Here is a 5,681-nt window from a genome sequence, read left to right as displayed (position 1 = left end):
ATGAAATGAGGTCCTAACTTTAATTTTCTATATCCTAAAGGGCTAGCACAATGTCATGCACCTTGTCAACAGTCAGTACTATTCATATTTACATAAAAAACAACTGGATTACAAAGTAAGGCTTTTTAATTAATAAAAGATTAAAATCATGAAAACCTAATGACCCAGTGAGGTTAATCCTTATTTTATTGCTTTGCATTTTAACGAAATCACTTAAAAAGAGATTTTTTTAAAAAATAGAAGGCAAGGGAGAGGGGCAAGAAGGGAGAGAAAGGAGGGGAGTGTGTTTGTGTTTCCACAATTGCATATAAGCTGTTAAATACTAATTTTTTTAAAAGTCAAAAAATCCACTGGTCTCCTCAGAGCTATGGCAAAAAATTAGAGACTAAATATTCCTTCTGCCTTTTTCCATTTAAGGATGTATTATGGTGTTACTGGTTCAACAGCTTCTAGGAAACGAAAATGTTTTATTTTTTTAAAATCTATTATACATACATGCAGAGACACACACATGCTTGTATCTATTTATGACTTACAAAAACTCATCACACATTTGACATAATACTGCATGGAATACTCTATGCAAAATATTAAAATGAAAATTGTAAGATATGGACAATTTATTATCAACATTTTCTTCAAGATTTTTTTTTATTATTTGCAGCACAGATTTCACAAAAGGAGGATAGAATGAGAAATAGTCTATTCACAGGTTCGTTGTCCAAATGGCTGTAAATGTGTAGAGCTGAGCTGATCCAAAGCTGGGAACCAGGATCTTCTTCCCACTGTCCCATGTCTGCAGAGAAGCCCAAGTTTTTGGGCCACCCTCTGCTGCTTTCCCAGGCCATAAGCAGGGAGCTGTATCCGAGGTGGAACAGCCGGGACATGAACCAGCACTAATGGGAGATGTAGGCACCAAAGACTCAGGATTAGCCTGCACTGCCCCCACACCAGCCGCTATTAACATTTCCATTTTTGAGTATTGGGTATGGATTTCAATTCAAAAGAACAAGCCTGTAACGATAGATTTATTTGTATGACTGCAGACCAGCTAGAGAGATGCATTCATACAGGTAAATGCATTTTGTGCCATTGTCTCAGCCAGGTGATGAAAAGGATCAAAATTATCATTTTTTTGAACTTCTGCACAAGCATTGTATCAGATGAAGTTTGATTGAAAAAAATGAAGTTTGATTTTAAAATCATGAAAATTAGGAACTGTATTGGGCACTTCGAATTACTCAAATAAAACTGATTAAATGTCATTTTGGAGGCAAAACATTTTCTAAGCACTTGGAATTATAAATTGTTAAATTTAAAGAAATGATTAGGTTGTTAACAAATTTTGGCTTGGGTGTTTTCCAGAAAATTGAAAATATCATAAAGTTAGGAGCCAAGCTTTGCAAATAATTTTTTGTTGCGCAATTTTTTGGGGGTAATCATGCTCCATTTGTTCCTTTCTGTGTGAAGAACAGACATTCATTCCACTGATCTAGAGACTTTTAAGTCCAGGACTCAGAGGGCACATCCAGCAAGCACCTTACCGCTCCCTCATGCACAAGAGAGGGCAGGAATAAGTTGAGGGTACAAGCGTAGTAACTAATACTCCTTTCTTCATCTCTTCTGTAATACAGTTGTTATTATAAACAGAACAGCTTCATGGAGCTGATAGAAATTACCCTGAGAAAATCATGTTACTACTCTCCCACCACCATCTTTCTTTTCTTTCCTTTATAACTTTGCTACATATTTAAATACTACACTAACTAAAGAGTCCAAAAGATAGAAGGAAGACCACTGCTCAGCAACAACACAAAAAAGGATTAGAAACAATAGAATCCCAAAATGTGAATTTTTTATATTACATTTTAGACCCTGTTCACTCATTGCCATAAAGTGGAGGTAATATATATTTGTCCTTAAATTTTTTTGACTTGATAATGATCCCAAATTATATTCATTGTACTGCAAAAGTCAAGATTTTATTCATTTTTATGGCTCCATAGTACTCCATCATATATATACACTACATTTCCTTATTCGGCCACCAGTTGATGGACATCTAGTTTGATTTCATGCCTTTGATACTGTGAATTGAGCTGCTATTAAAACAGGAATTCAGGTAAGAATCTGATATGCTGATTTAATTTCCTTTGCAGATTTTTGCAGGAGTTGGATAGCTGGATCATACTGTAAGTATACTTCTTGGTTCTCTAAGGAAGCTTCGTACTGTCCTGCATTGTGGTCTCACCAGTTTGTGTTCCTATCACCAGTGGGTTTGGGCACTGCTTTCTTCATGGCTCACTATTGTTTACTACTCTTGTATTTCTGGATGAGGACTATTCTGACTTGGGTAAGGTGATACCTCAGTGAAGTCTTATTTGCATTTACCTTATGGCTAGTAATCCTGAACTTGAATGTTTTTTCATGATTTTCTTGATCACATTTATTTCATCCTCTGAGTAAACCTTGTTTATGTCCTTTGATCATTTCTTATATAAATTTGATATCCCATTTCCTATACTGGCACGTTTTCTCAGCTTCTGAGTCTTGTCTGAAGACAAACTATTAACATAAAATGCAAAATGTTCAATATCTAGGATAGATTCCGTGACTTGGCCTGACCAATCCGATTGGTTTCTGAATCCTATAATTTGAGCTAGTGACACCAGGGGAGAACAAAGCATTTGCTGTAGTAGTAGTGACAATGGCAAAAGCATGCGGTGTCCAGCATTGTGGTGATGAGGCACTGCGGTGACAGAGAAACACAGCCGCTAGAGGAATTGTTGCAAACCATTGTGTCTCAGTCAGAGGCTTAGCAGCACAAACCTGACCAGATGTGTGCTTTGACATTTCAACAGCTCCAATCATGGGGCTGCTTTGGCTTTTGTCTGTGCACTAATCCTGACTCTCATCTTCACAGAAAATTTTTAGCCTACCCAGTTTCCTTTCCCTGATTGTCTTTGCTGCTGCATGAATCAGGAAATCTGGCCTACAAATGTATGTAGTTTAATTATACATTCCTGATTTAATTATTGTTATTGGTTGCTCCAGAAGTAAATTGAATGATATATACTTTTGTCTTCAGAAGTGTCCAAATTCATTAAAAAAATTTCAACCTGGCAATAGAGACATCTCTCCATATTGTATCATGTAAGTAAAAATACAAGGTACAACTTCTAATGTTGAAGTCTCAACACAGGACGTTATACAATACATGATGTATCAATACAAGACACTGCAACTCATAACTATAAACAATTTTTACATGCAAGCTACACTTTTTAGGTGTAAAAAAATCTGCATATGGAGCATGAGAATTGGTTTTAATTCCACATCATAAAACTATAACATTTCTCAAATTGCCATTTATGCTGGAATGTATAGTGACACACTCAAACGATATGTATCTATCTATGAGAATGCTTCAAAAGTCTTTGGAAAGTGGTATTAAAAGATAAACATTCCAGCATGAACAAGCAAAAACTACTAGAAATATTGAAAAACTCAACAAAGATGTAGGTCGGTAGGTTAACATGTGAAAATAGATATTATTATATGCCACTAATGAATATTAAGGAGAGAGAAGCAATCCGCTTTCCAATACCTATAAGAAGATAACATAGGGGGCCCGGCATGATGACCTAGTGGCTAAAATCCTCGCCTTGAATGCACCAGGATCCCATATGGGCGCCAGTTCTAATTCCGGCAGCTCCACTTCCCATCCAGCTCCCCGCTTGTAGCCTGGGAAAGCAGTCAAGGATGGCCCAAAGCCTTGGGACCCTGCACACATGTGGGAGACCTGGAGGAAATTCCTGAACCCTGGCTTCAGATCAGTGCAGCACTGGCTGTTGCGGTCACTTGGGGAATGAATCATTGGACGGAAGATGTTACTCTCTATTTCTTCTCCTTTCTGTATATCTGGCTTTGTAATAAAAATAAATAAATCTTTAAAAAAAATAACATAAGAACAAATTTAAGGTAAAAAGATGGAAAATCACTAAATAAATTTTAAAAATGAAGATCATTTATAAAAGAAAATGAAGAGAACACAAATAAATAAATAATGTCTGCTATTCATGGTTTGCAACAATCAAAATATTTATCATGTGTGTATTGCTTAAATGCAATCATCTCAAAATTCTCATGACATTTTTCACAGAACTAAACCATCACAAACATTTGTTTGAAAGTAGAAAAGACCCCAAGCAGACAAAGCAATCTTGAGTAAGAAGAACAAAGCAGGAGGAAGTAGTCATTGACTTTAAAAAAACACTGCAAAGCTGCAGTAATGCACTCTTTATGGTATTGGTACAAAAACAGTTCTCGAAGCTTGCATTGTAACCCAGGAGCTTAAGTCACTTCCTGAAAAGCTGGTGACCCTTACTGGAGCATGAAATAAAGTCCCAGCAGCTGTGCTTACCACACAACTTTCTGCTAATGTGTCCAGGGAAAAAGCAGAAGATGACCCAAATATTTGAATTCTTGTGTTCTATGGTAGGGAGTAAAATGTTATTTCATAACTAAATAAGAAGAATTCTGGTATGCTATCACACAGTATGATGAGTATCAGGAATGTTAATGCATACGTCTGCAATAAAAACAAACAAACTAGAAAATAGGATTCCAGATATTTTACCATAATGAAATGCTAAATGGTTAAAGAGATAAAAATATCTATACTAAATGGATATTATATCATATCATCATATATATTAATATATCCAACCACACTGAAATATCCCACTTATATATACTTTTATGTGAGTGTAAACATTTTTTGAAAATTACAATAATTTCAAAAATAAAATTAAATTTGGTGCATTTTTCTAAATATATGCATAATTTTTATAGAATACGCTATTTAAGCATATTTGCTCACCCCTTGCATATTCTTTTTATTTCTTTCAAATTTATACTGACAACATCTTAAATTAAGTTACATCTTAGACTGAATTTTAAAATTGGAAATTATTGTAGTCAAAACAATTAGTGTTCAACATCAATAAAATCACAAGACTTGTCTTCATAGTTCACCTCAGAATGTTATTATTCAATTGGTAATTTTTAAAAGACTTATTTAATTATTAAAATCGCAAAGTTATCAAGAGAGAGAATGTTTCAGCCATTGTTTCATTCTCCAAATGGCCACACTGACTGCAGTGGAACCTGTCTAAGGCCAGAAGCCAGGAGCTTCGCCTGGGTCTTCCAGGAGGGTGCAGAAGCCCAAGCACTGCTGTTTTCCCAGGCACATTTGCAGAGACCTGAACCAGGATCCAAACTGGAGCAGGCAGTTACAAACCAGTGCCCACATGAAATGGTAGCTCTGAAGGTGGAAACTTTATTTGCTATACTACAACATTCCTCAAGTGATAAATGCTACTTGTGACATTCTGATGAAAAAAAAAAAAACGCTAATCATTCATAGAAACCTATTTTCAAATGACAATTTTTATCAACCTGTATAATTTCACCATTTTTTGTCTAATATCAGCTTATCAAAGATACTTTTAAACAAAGTGCATGAGTTCTGCGAAGAACACTGTGGAATAAGCTGGTGCTGCTACTTGGGACAGCATCCCCATTTTGAACCTTCAACTTTTCTGTTTCAAATCCACCTTTTGCTACTGTGTCCTGGGATGCAGTAAAATAAATTTTAAAATACACTTTAAAGAGACTTT

Source organism: Ochotona princeps, chromosome 12 (genome assembly GCF_030435755.1).
Source record: "Ochotona princeps isolate mOchPri1 chromosome 12, mOchPri1.hap1, whole genome shotgun sequence".
Taxonomy (NCBI): domain Eukaryota; kingdom Metazoa; phylum Chordata; class Mammalia; order Lagomorpha; family Ochotonidae; genus Ochotona; species Ochotona princeps.
This window is presented reverse-complemented; position numbering follows the sequence as displayed.